Here is a 13,540-nt window from a genome sequence, read left to right as displayed (position 1 = left end):
TTCGACTTAACGCTCTACTCTACTCGAGGAGCTCTGGAGGTCGGTCGCAGTCGGCACACTGACCACATTCAGCATTCATTTTTGGCTCGCCCTTCAGTAAAAGTACTGACAGCTTTGTAAATGTTACATGATGCTTCTGGTTTTTTTTTCGCCATTATGTTTGGTCTTTATCTTCTAAGCTGAAAATATTAATTGGTACAGTGCTGTATATATGTGTCTATCAGATGTACAGTACATCTCGGAAGTTTGCACTGAATGTTACTTTGTTTTTCAACATTGCAGCAGCATGGTGGCAAGCTTAGAAGGATCTGAGTTCACCCTTATGACAACATCACGGCACTTTGAATCTTAGACAGACCGGGGTTAATTTTCTATTCCAGTACCATCTGTACCAAGTTAGCATTCTTTCTGCCTTGTCTGCGTGGCCAGGTTTGCGGACTGGAGCGTGTGCGTCAGTGCGTTCTGTAATAGCCTTGCGTCATGTGCAAGGTTGATTCCGCGCAGAACAGATCGTTAAGTTTTCCATATACCTAAAGTTAACAACGCTCCCAGTTAGTAATAAGAGGGAGAGCTGTCACGGGCGCTGTTATGCCCTTCTTTGTCATGAAAACCTACCGCCCTGCGCTGCTCACCGCTTTCTCTAGGAGTGGACTGTTAGCAAGCTTATTCTCGTCTATCTCTGTGATTGCCGCCCACTTTATCCTTATCATCGGGAGTCCCAGTCAGGTTCTTTTCTCCGTTCTGAACGATGCCGTTCATTATCGTTGTCACGGGGACTCTCACAAAAGGGCTGCCCACTTCCCCTTTTTACCTGGATTCGCACCTGCTCGTTCGCTCGATCCCTCCCACCTCCGCCCCACGCCCCGAAAGCACACCGCTAACTTCCCTCTCCGGGATATCGGCTCTTTCCCTTCTGATTATTAGCACTCTTACCGGGACATCTGTTCACGTTGCGGTCCTATCTTTTCGGTAGGCTGACGTCTGTCTGCCAGTCTTTCACGTCGCTCTCAGCCCGTCATCGGGTCCTTGTCTTCGCAAAGCCTCGGCCTCCCATGGCGCCCTTCTTCAGTCCATATAAGAACTCCGCAGGAATCAGCGGATACTCAGTAGCCCAACAGAACGCAACTTTTCACTTTTAGTACAGGCCAGTCGAATCCATGCCGACCACGGCACTGTTGTTACAAGTAGCGACACTCTGAACCTTTTAGCAACCTTTTTTAACTACTGACATCTACCGGTTGGGATGAGTAATGCAGTACATCTTCAGCTGTCAAAAGAAGAAACGATTTCGCTCACAATTCAGGTTATCTTTGTATAGAGCTCTTCACTTAGTGCAGCCTCAAATCGCAGAGGCAAAAGAAAATTACAGACTTTATAAATTATTAATGCATGCAATTAATGCATGCTTGCAAAGATATTCAGCAGTTGAAACGGACATTAAAACAAAACGATTTCAACAGATGTCAGACACCAGTCAAGTCAATTCTGTAGGTCTTGCCGATTCGCACCACGTCACATGTCGGCACAATCTTAACCTGTGTCTAGCCCAATGATGCCTAAGTCCTGAAGTTTCTTTCAGGGCGAGTGGCCCCTTGCCTGTATAGATAACATACAGAAATGGAATGAACCCTTCTCGCTTTGTGGCTTGACATAAAAGGTACTCGCCAGCAAGAACTGCGTTTGGGGGTAGCAAGTGGGGCGACCGCCCCAGGCCCCGCGCCTAAGGGGACTCGCTTTTGAGATCCGCGTCAAGTTATATTCTCCGGTATATATATACAGGTATATATATATATATATATATAATACTGTATATCTTTATCAAAGACTCCATTTTGAAGCAAGCAGCTCATGGAGAATCAGGTGGCAGACATCTATTTACAGCCGCTGTTAATTTGCCTTTGGAAAGGCATAATCTTTTCGCACCACTTTAATTAAATGCACGAACATAATCACTGTCTTCGGTGTTTACTGAAGGAGTGTTTAGGACTGAAGACATGGTTTTAAACAAGATGGGATATCTGAACAGAAGTCTAGTTTAATTTAAGCACATGTCAGACTTTAAAAGAAGACATTTGTTGTTCTCTGCTGAAACATTCTACTCCTGTAAAACAAGAGACAGTTAGGTCTGATGAGAAAATGGCTGGGGAAATAAATTGCAAGAAGAATGAGCAAGAAAAGTAATTTTCAAGGGACACTGCAAGATGTAAGTAATATGACTGGTAAATACATATAGAATTACCTAGGGTCCAGTTTCGCTGTTTTATATTTAATACTGGGGGGCTTAGCTCCCTGCTTGCTTTGCTCCCCAACCCCTGGACCTGCACTACACGCTAGCCTCTTTACGGTTCAGATGCACGCGGATGTACAATTTAAACAGATTGTTATTTTCATGGAATTTGTTACATATGCATAATAGAACTAACTATTTTGCATTACAGCGAGTAATTAATCATATTAAAAAATAGTAAAATGTAATAATTTGAAAGTAAATTATGTTTCATGTTGCGTTAGAGAATTCGTTGTGTAATACGATTTTGTTCTGTTTAACTTTGAAATTAGCATGCAAAATCTTTTTGAACTTACAGTTTTACTGTAAAAGGTCAGTAAAAACAATTTTTTACATTAATCTTTTGTCAATATCGCATTGAATTTTGATTCTATGTTTGGACTTTCATCGTGACAACGCAACGTATAACTGCCCATGACTGGATTTTGTTTCTGTCTCTCTAATAAATAAACTGACATTTTTGAATGTTTGGCTATGAGATTTGTTAATTGTCTTTGGAAAATCTATTCTAACGGGAAACTGTTAAAGTTTTAATACGAATGGCAAATCAAGATCTCTTTTGGTGTCTGATGTTATCCCCTGAAGATGTACTACATTACCTTTCTTGGATACATCCTTCTTTCTACAGTATTTCATGCGGTGGAAGGCCGAACGGTGTTAACGGTTGTAGGTATTCTATGTGATATTGTAAGCTGATGTTTTTATCTTCTGCACCATCACCACCAACTGTTTAAGCAGAGTCTATTGATACACATTTAACCAATTTGCCATGTAAACGATCAACATTTTTGGTGTTAATTCATTTGACTTCATCATTTCTCAGTGCTAGGATTGCTCGTGTACTCTTTTCTTTTGTTGAGAACCCTTCATGATGAAATTTTTCAATAAGATTTGGACATAATCAATGTTCCCTCTAATTTTTTATAGGCTATGTGCGCAAAAAATATCATCCGTGCGCATTTTAAAGCAAGACTAAATTTTTGTGCGCTACAGAATGTTTGTTGGAGTTCAGTTATGGGCATTTTTGGGCAGCTCTTTCAGTTTGTCTAAATCAAGTTACAAAAACACGATGTTATTTCAGTTATCAATATCAAACAAGTTTCATTGCTAAATGCTATACCTATTAATAATGTGTAATTATATATTTTATAGGTAGCATTTCGAAAATAAGAGTAATTTAGTTTTCAAAGTTTTTCTCTGCGATCTTTCATATTTATCCAGTCTGAATAAATTCTGTCAAGATCTATCGTGCCTCCATCTTGAAGGTTACTCTTAATACGCATCAGCATTTCCAAATGTTCTAACTGTAAACGGTTCCTTTGCTTCGTTTTCAGATTGTTCATTAAACTAAAACCGCGCTCACAATCTGCACTCGAAGCTAAGAATGTGGCACCAATGTCCATCAATTTTGTTAATTCTGCAAATTGATCATTCTGAAATGCAAATTTCGTCATCTCTGGAAAGCTGTTTATCAGATTGCTTTTGATTTTTTCTGCAAGAAGGAATTTAAAGTCATTGTATTGTTGAATAATGACACTTTCCTCCTGAAGAAATTGTTTGTACTTTAAACAAAGAGATCGGATATGTTCAATTCCAAAGTCAAAGTCGCATTGTGCTATTGCTGTACAGTCAAAAGCAGACCATTCCTCAATTTCATTTTCAGGAAATCTTTCACCCAGATGCAAACATAGGATGTTGATGAAGGTTAATATGGAATTAGTATCCACTGAAACTTCTTTTCCAGACACCTTGTCAAGAAGACTGTTAACTTTATCACTCCATTTAACCTTCTCACCAAGGTACTGCATTCGAAGTTTGTTCAGTTTACCCTGTGCAAGATGATAAGCTTCCAATGGCGTCAAACCATGTTTTTGAAATGCCATAGTTAAAGAAGCCATTTCTGATAAGACATCATTCAAAATTTCCAATGTTATATGAAATTGTTCACTCTTCAGCTTCTTATAGCAGTACTTTGATATAGGATCATTATCTTTGGATTCTTCAAAATATTTTAATAGGGGATCATAATTTCGAATAATTGCTTGAAGTGCAAAGTGTCTGGATAACCAGCGCACTTCATTCAGAGGTCTGAAAGCAATTGATTCACATTCAGAAGCATCTGCTATTTCCTGAAATTTGTATCTTTTAGTAGAAGATCGACAGAACACGGTGTACACAGTTCTCATTAAAGTTTCTACTTCTTTCATTAATTTCACTTCTTTCCATGAATCAGAAAGTCCCAAATCTTCCCGATGTGCAACACAATGTTGTTGCACTAAATGAGGAACATCTTTTCTCAGCTGGGCTGCAACACCATTTATTTTGCCCAGCATAACAGAGGCACCATCGGAAGTGAACATAACCATTTTATTCAGGTCAAGTTTATGTTTCCTATAGAATTCCCTGACTGCTGTTACTATTGATGTAGCATCGCATGCTTCCAACTGTAGCATCCCACCAAATGATGTTCTATACTCCTTTGAATTAACTGGCCGATACTTAAAGTAGAGTATTAAGTACTTGTTGACAGAAATGTCTGTACTTTCATCAACAGTTAACGTATGATACATTGCTAATTTAATGTCAGCCATAAGATCCTCTTGCACGATACCATTTATAATTCCAAGAAATTCAAACGCATAGTTTTTGCTCCTCCAGCTATGTGGTATACTAACATACTTTGCCATGTGCTCATTGATATCTTGAACAGAGAGCAATGACATATTCATCTTAATGGCCAGCAGAACACTGTCGATAAGAACCTTAATTTCATCAGGACTGGAACGCTTCCGTTCATTACTAATTTGCCTGTTTTCTTTTTTGGTTGGGCTTTCAAGCAACATGTGAACCAGTCCTCCTCTTAAAGTTGGATTTTTACTTCTGAGTTTCCTAATACTGTCGGTATGTGACTTGCTTGATAGATGGCGTTTCAGAAAGTCCAGTTTCCAGACATCATTCCACACTTTTCCCGTAGAGAAATCACCAGTTGCTTTGGCATCTCGACAATAACAGCAAACAACTCCGTCGTCTTCGTCATATGTAAATATTTCACGCAGTTGAACACGCATTATATTTCGAGATTCCGGTGTCTCCGTTTCAACAACTTCTTCAAGCCATTCAGACTTAAAAGCTATTTCAGCTCTCTTGCGTTTTGCACCTTTCATCGCTTGCGGTTTCGCCATTTAAAAAATTATATCTAGCTACAAAGTACCAGGCTGAACACCAAGATTCCACGAAATAAACAATACAACGGAAGTCAAGGAATCAAAAGTTAGCGCGTTTCGTACAAAGATGTTATAGGCTGCCGCAGGCAGCAAGATACCGCATAGCGCCGACCGTAGCCTGCTACGCAGGAATCTAGGTCAGTCAACTCTGATTGGTCGTAGCGCTTCGATAAATGGGATAAATGGGAAATCGGAACAGTTGGCCTTCTGCAACATTTCACTTTAATGCCAAAAATCATTTTAGGCAAAAATTTAATTTTTGTGCGCGCTATTTTAATTTGTGTGCGCGGGTTCGGAAAGTCGTGTGCGCGCGCACACGCGCACAGCTTAGAGGGAACAGTGGACATAATACGTCTTCTTTAATTGGGAACTTAAAGTGAGGAAAACATTAAAATTTATAAGAGCTGAGAGAGCAAGAACTGTGTCTGTCAAAAGCATTCACACGGATGAGAGGTGAGAGGACCATTTGCGTGGTTGAATATGGTTGAGAGGAGGGCGGGACTTGGAAAAAATCTCATGGATAAAGTTTCGTCTAACTGGACTAGAAAAAATCTCTTCAAAAAAGTCTTGCCTCATCGCAGGATTTTTTAATATAATAGAGAGATATGACATAAAGAGCTGATATAAATTTATTTTTAATTACACAGAACATATTCTGTAAAGGTGTGTACATACAAATCTCATTTATGATGCCTACTACAGTAGGATTATGCTTCTAGTCCATAAACTAAAGAACTCCATCTTCTTCAAATTCTCCCTAACCAATTGCCATACTGATTTAAATCTAGTGAGATACTCAGATACACTAGAGACTGCACAAGAAGTGAAAGAAATCCCGAATATAGGCAGCTTAAATCAATACAGACATTCAAAAGAGGTCATTTGTATGGTAGAGTGATAAAGCACTTTATGTGCAAATTTCATTATTGGCAATACATCTTTCCAATTGGACTGATTAGCATTAACTGAGCAATTAAGAATTTTTTCCAGATCCTAGTTAACCCATGCAGTCAATCCATTATGTTTAGGATGATAACCACAAGTTACGTGGATAGCACAAAGCTAATTTATTACAACAAAACACCAAAATTGAGATACAAACTGAGGTCCAGAATCAGAGATGATGGAAAACCATGTAATTGAGCAATTTCCCTCATTTAAGACATCAGCCAGCTCTCTAACTGTGGGCAGAAAAGTGAAAAAAGTGAGTTTGTAACAAATTGCATCAGATAGCATTTATTTCTGTAAAGATCACAAATGAGATTAATTGGCAAAATCTCGTTTAAAAAAATCTGATCCTCCTTGAGTAAATGTAGAAGGAAAGGGGCTGTATTTGTGTCAAGCAGTGCTATTTTAAACATCACAATAACGAACGTTAACTCACGTTAATCAAAGTCAATGGCCTGTAGACCACCATCCTGATAATCCTTCAGTAAGGCTATTTTCTTCAAACTGTAAGTCTTTGTTTTCCAAATAAAATCAAAATTCAGTCTATTGGTTGTCTGTGAAGCCCTGTTTGAGATGGAGATGGACATGGAATAAGCTGGCAAAATAAATGTTGAGATCCCCTCTAATTTGGTGACATAAATGTGACCCAGAAGGGAAGAATCCCCATATAACCATGTTTAGGTGCATCCACATATAATGCATGAAGCACCTATTGTGATAGCCCAGGTCTGTCTCTCTCTCTCTCTCTGTCTGTCCACATGGAATAACTCAGCCCTCCCAAGTGGACCAATTTTGTTAAAATATGAAACAGTTATTCTTCAAGGAAAGTTTTCAAGGCAGTTCAGTATTCATTGACTTATCTCAAAGTAATCAGCCATTGAAAAGCATTGGCGATATGTGAGCTCATCTGTCTTAAAACAGGGAAACATTCTGCGCCTCTTCAACTCTGAATTCATTTACTGTTTCAATTTTACCTTCAAAGCACTTACATCAGCTTGTATATTTTGTATATTCTCCTCTTTCTCAAGTCCGACAGCTGCAGACTCCACCAGTGTGGTCTTAGTGCTGGTCCCAAGCCTGGCTAAACTGGGGAGGGTTGTGTCATCCACATTAAAAACTGTGCCAAATCAACCATGTGGATGAGAAAAAGAATGTCCATAACAGATCGGTTGAGGCCTGGGTTAATCACCACAAGATGCTGCTGTGCATAGCTGTCCGATAGCTGGAGACTCCGTGCGCGGGTAGCAAGTCGCTGTCACTGGTTGATTGTGTGCGCACGGAATGCAGTCCTTCATGGCATGTCGAGATGTCCACGTGTGGGGAAACATTTACATCAGCAAGTCATCTCTGCTTTATCCAGTGGCTGATCGCAAACAGAAGTGAAGCAGCACACCAGCATTTCATTTCACTTGATGCTTGTAACAGGTAAGAAAATGACTTCCCTAACTGTAAAAGTACAAAAATGCAAGCATGGAAAACAAATGTTTGAGTAAATAGGAATATGTAAGTACTGTGTGACATGTAAGCCGTGGTGCACAGTGGGAATATACATTTGCTTAGTACTTACCTTACACTAAACCAACCTCACAGTTCCATTATCTACAGTTTATAATCATTCACTATTTTACTCACCCTGTAATTTACTATGATGATCAGATGTCCTGGTGATAGCGACAGTCCAGATTTTAGGCTATGCATTCTAATAAGTACCTGAAGAATATCAAAATGTCTGGTTTTAATAGGCTGCCCATCTAAGAAAACATTGCTCTGCTGATAACAAAGGTCCTCACGATATATCTTCTTATATAATACGCTACCATGGATGTCCATTTGTCTGTCCAGGATTTTAAATCTCCTGTAGCTCGCAAACCGTTTCACCAATTGATCTGAAATTTGGTACACATATACTACATGACGTCTACTATCTGCTTTCAGGGTGGTGATTGACCTCCAAGGTTATTCCTCTTTTTATTTATATTTTATTTTATTGTAGAATTAACTCTCAGCAGCGGACGGCAGGGTGGCCATATGGCGCATGCGTACAGGTGTAATTCTCATCCCTACCACCTTTGCCGTCACTTCCTCTGCCTCTTCATATCTTAAACCATTCTTGAGGCAGATTGAAGACTTAAGTGTCAGCTTAAGTGAAAAATTAAGGAAAATGTACAAAGTAATTACAACACAAACACTGACTTAATCAGTTTTAACGCAAAAAGATGCTGACGGAAGAAGACAAGAAGCGGGCCGCTAGAGTGGAGAAAGCAAGAGCTGCTCAGGAAACAACAAGCGCATCAACCTCTGACCAAACGAATGATAAACGTACAGAGAAAGAGGAGGACAACTATAAGTCAAGTGGATTCACTGCACAGTACACCATTACTGGTTTAGAAATATTTACGAAACTCCAAAACCCCCTCCCTCAGCCCCACCCCAAATTAATATACCAATATTGTAATAATGCAATCAAAGCTCAGATGGGGAAGGGTTCATTAAAACTGAACTACTTGCGCTGTTGTCTTTTGTACACCAATCTCAGTTATTTTTGTCCAATGTCCTTTTTACTTGAATCTTGAGCATGGGAAAGGTGCTATATAAATAAAATGTATTATTATTATTATTATTATTATTATCTACTGGCAGCATCCGCCATCTCCCCTCAGCTTGATTCTCTACAAGTAAAGTGTTGCAATGGTTTCCCTCCAGTGTGCCCCCTGCCAGTTTTAGGAGTGCATGCGCAGTCCCAAGATCCATATGGTGTATCTGGTACACCGCACAGGTACTTACATATGTACGACAACGATGAGATGTTCTTCTTGCAATGACGTTGTCTGCAAAGAACACTCAACAACTGAAGTGAAACGTGATGCATGTGCAAAAGTGTGACTGGTGACGAATGAGCACTGGAGAAGTGGATCAGGTTTATTTCCAGAGAGTCCCAAGACTGTGTCATACTATTCAGTAATTAAATTATATTAACAACATACAGTTTTAAATTATTGCAATATTTTACATTACAACCTCACAGTGTGCGCATAAATAGCCATTGTAACACTGGTTAGGGTTGCCAGACGTTCCTTATATACGGGACATGTCCCATATTTGATAATTTTGTCCCCTGACCCGTACTGACCTTTCAGGGACACCCAAATGTCCCATATTTAGTTCATTTTCAAATTTCGTAATAAAAATTTATTTTTACTACCTTCTTACGATACTTAGTTGTAACTTTATAAGTAATTATACTTTTTTCTCAGATTCTCTTGATGAAAATAACCCAAATGTAACGAGGAAACGAGTGTTTGCTGCCTGTTTGCAACTTGTTCAGTTGCTATGGTTGGCTGAGGACAGCGACACTCTTACCATCTGCTTTCCTGCCGCGCTGCTGTGCAGTTCTCTATCGGCATTGCAACATACAGCGACTGTCAACAAAGGGTGTTACTACTCGCCACGGCCCATTTTTTTCTAACTGCCTGTATTAAATAATAATAATATTTCTCTGTTGTCTGTATTAAATAAATATTTTCAAATGATTTCACTTTTTCAGAATTTTTTATAGCTTGTATTAAATAATTTTCAAATGATTTTACTTTTGTTTTCCTCAGAACCCATTAAAATCCTTGCTCTATGTTTTTAACTTATGTCTCTACTTTTATTTAATATATTGGTCTGGGTGTGTAGGGGGCATGTATAAATGTATATATATAGTAATATAGAGAGAGATTTTAAGAGTGTCCCGTATTTCTAATTTTCTAATCTAGCAACCCTACCACTGGTGCATAAAGTACACCGCGCGAGTACATATGCGATGAGAAATGGTGCGAGTAGTTAAGGGTTAAGAACTCAAAAAGCATCACGAGGACGACTAAGAAGCAGACAAAAACAGACAGCGCCGCCATTGACATGTTAACACTTCAAGTTCTGAGTGGGCTCCTTTGCGTTCATTTATGAAAGTGTGTTATTTTCATGCCCTCATCACACTCTTATGATGTTGAGATAAAGCAGCCATTAAACACACGAGGATGGGCCTTATGTGCGGGTTACATGCTACACACGTGTTCTGGTATGAGAATTTGAAAATCTGCTCACCCAATAATTGCCACATTCATTTGACATCCATAATGGACTGTCCCTGTAATAAAGCTTGCCTTTCACTTCTGCTATTCAGTAACATAACTAAACAGCTTTGCAAGTCCTATTTCATGAAAATTATTAAGATCAGACATGCTCAGGCACAGGAGGAAATACAAAAGAATTTAATGAATTAATTAAGGTTATGCTAAATGGCCCTTGCAAATTGTCACTGTGTTTGAAGAAGGTGTGTCCGGTGGGACAACCCTGAAGTGGACTGAGAAAGTTCTGGAACAGACCTGCTGAGCTCAGTCCATTGATGGCTATGGTGCCTGTGTAGCCCTCAAACGCACCTGAACGTTACACGTTGTGTACCTTTTATCACTTGTTCTTATTTGGATTTACATTCCTCAAGTTTATTCCATATATTCAAGATTTCCCTTAAAGGTAATCGTGGTAACATGCTCATCCAAATTTTGGCAAAGGTTTCAACAGGAATATCATTTGCTATTTTAAAAAGGTAATTATGTATTGCTAAGAGTTCACATATAGGCCAGAGGCTTGAAAAATTAACTATATGATCTGTAAAGCATTAGGGACTTGATGTACAATTTTTCAAAAATCTGCAAACTAATTGATGACCGTGAGATTTTAATAAGAATAGCAAGCATTTCTACTATAATTTTAAGAAGCTGGGCATCCCTGTTTTATTCGCCTATTAATGTTAAAAATGGCTGAAGTACCATCTACTGAAGATACTAAGCTATAAGTACTGTGCTATTATTTTGTAAGATTTAGGCAAATAAAGATGGATGGGTCATATTGATCTGAGTGGCTTGTTCAAAGTCAAATCAAATCTGCTCTCATATTCTTTATTTACAGTATATTATCCTTGTATTCAAGCATAACCTGAACTACCTGAATGTTATATATTGATGTGCCCTCCATAAAACCCGGTATGGGTATGTCATATTGAGGCTGCCTGCCTGTCTCCACTTCTCACCCAAACACAGACGCAGGCTTCTTCCCACTCTGGCCATAAACATGCGGATGTCCTCTGACATGATACATACCAGAGAGTGGAACTGGATGTCAAATCCATTAAAGAACATTTTAGATTGGATGCTTGATTTGTGTATATATACAGGTGCATCTCAATAAATTAGAATATCATCAAAAAGTTAATTTATTCCAGAAATTCAATTCAAAAAGTGAAACTCCTATATTATATAGATTCATTACACACAGAGTGATATATTTGAAGTGTTTATTTCTCTTCATTTTGCCGATTATGGCTTACATCCACGGAGTATTTTGTCTCTCGCCAGATGTCGATGCCATTTTAGAGGTTCTTTGCTCTTCGCTACTCATGCAGGGAATTGAGGTTAAATTGACAAAGCTACTTAACTTTCCTTCTAGCAATGAGAGTCAAACGTAAACGTAAGGGGGAGTTTTGTCGCAGTTTACAGCCGATTACTGTCCTCTACCTCTGAATTTTGTCGAGAGTCGACATCAGCCCTGAAAGAGTTAATTCGGCTTTTTTGACAAAGATCATCAGGAAAGGACTCTTTTGTGTCAAAGTGAAAACAGATCTTGGCAAAGTGGTCTAAATTAACAACAAATCCAAAACACTAAATAACTGATGGCACCAGTATTTACACTGAAACCGCAAACCCCAAATCCCCCATATCCCGGGGCTCAGCCAGTTGGTTTTAGAAGTCCCATCATTAGTTCAATGGAGATCATTTGTCTGGAGTTTCAGTTGCTTGTAGTTTAAATACCTGCACCTGACTGTATGTGGAAGGTCCAACTGATGGGGTGTCAGGATGGTGGCCTAACCCACCCAATCAAGGAAAAAAAAAGAACATTCCAAGCAATTCTGTGAAAAGGGAATTGAAATGAACGGGTCAGAGGACACAGAGAAGAAAACATCCAAGTCACTGCATATCCAGTTAAATCAATCATTAAAGAAATGAAAAGTTGTGAATCTGCTAGAGCAGGCCATCCACAAAAACTGAGAAGTCGAGTAAGGAAGGCCACCAAGAGACCTTTGAGAACTCTAAAGGAGTCACAAGCTACAGTGAGAAGTTTGGAGAGGCTATGCAGACATCAACTGTCACCTAGGTGCTTCACCATTCACATGCACAGGATATCTCGGCCAGAAGGCACATGGAAGACTCTGACGTCAACTGGAAGAAGGCTCTGTGGCCCGATGAGAACAAAATTTAAGAATTTTTACCATCAGACTAAACGCCATGTTAAACTGCACATTATCACAAACCTACCATCCCTACTTTAAAATGCAGTGGTGGCAGCAGCGGGCTATGGAGATGCTCCTGCGCAGCAAACCCTGAAAGGCTTGTGAAGTTCAAATGAATGTTTATAAATAAAATACAGGGAAATCCTGGAGGAAAACCTGATAAGTGTCTAAACATAACCTGTGCCTTGGAAGAAGACCATCAAGACAAGTCCTACCATAAAGCCAAAGCTACAGAGAAATAATAAAAAAGTTCTAAAAAACAACAATGTGCATAGCACAGAATGACAATACAATTTATTTTTGTATAGCCCAAAATCACAGAAGAAGTGCCGCAATGGGCTTTAACAGGCCTGGCCTCTTGACCAATTCAATATCCACATCTCGATCCAACTGAGAATTTGAGGCTGGAGTTGATGAAGGCTGTTCATTGACAATCCTCATGATACCTGACAGAGCTGGAGCAGTTTGTTAGGAAGAAAAATGGCAGAGCTGATATAGAGGAGCCTTGTGAGCACAGACTCAAGGCTGTCATGTCTACTAAATACTCAGTTGAAGAGGATGAATACTTAAAACACAAAGTAATTGATGACATTATGTGTGTAGTTAATTTAGACCACATTTCCAGGGGTACTGCCAAATTACTCCATAACTAAGATATAAAATAATTTGCAGGATTCTTTAGCCTTAGCAATTTCAGGGCTCAACAAACAGGAACAAATAGCTTTATTGGAGGGGAACAAGAGAGAAAGTAAA

This window comes from Erpetoichthys calabaricus, chromosome 5, assembly GCF_900747795.2.
Source record: "Erpetoichthys calabaricus chromosome 5, fErpCal1.3, whole genome shotgun sequence".
In the NCBI taxonomy this organism is placed as follows: Eukaryota; Metazoa; Chordata; class Cladistia; order Polypteriformes; family Polypteridae; genus Erpetoichthys; species Erpetoichthys calabaricus.
Note: the sequence above shows the minus strand (reverse complement) of the source record.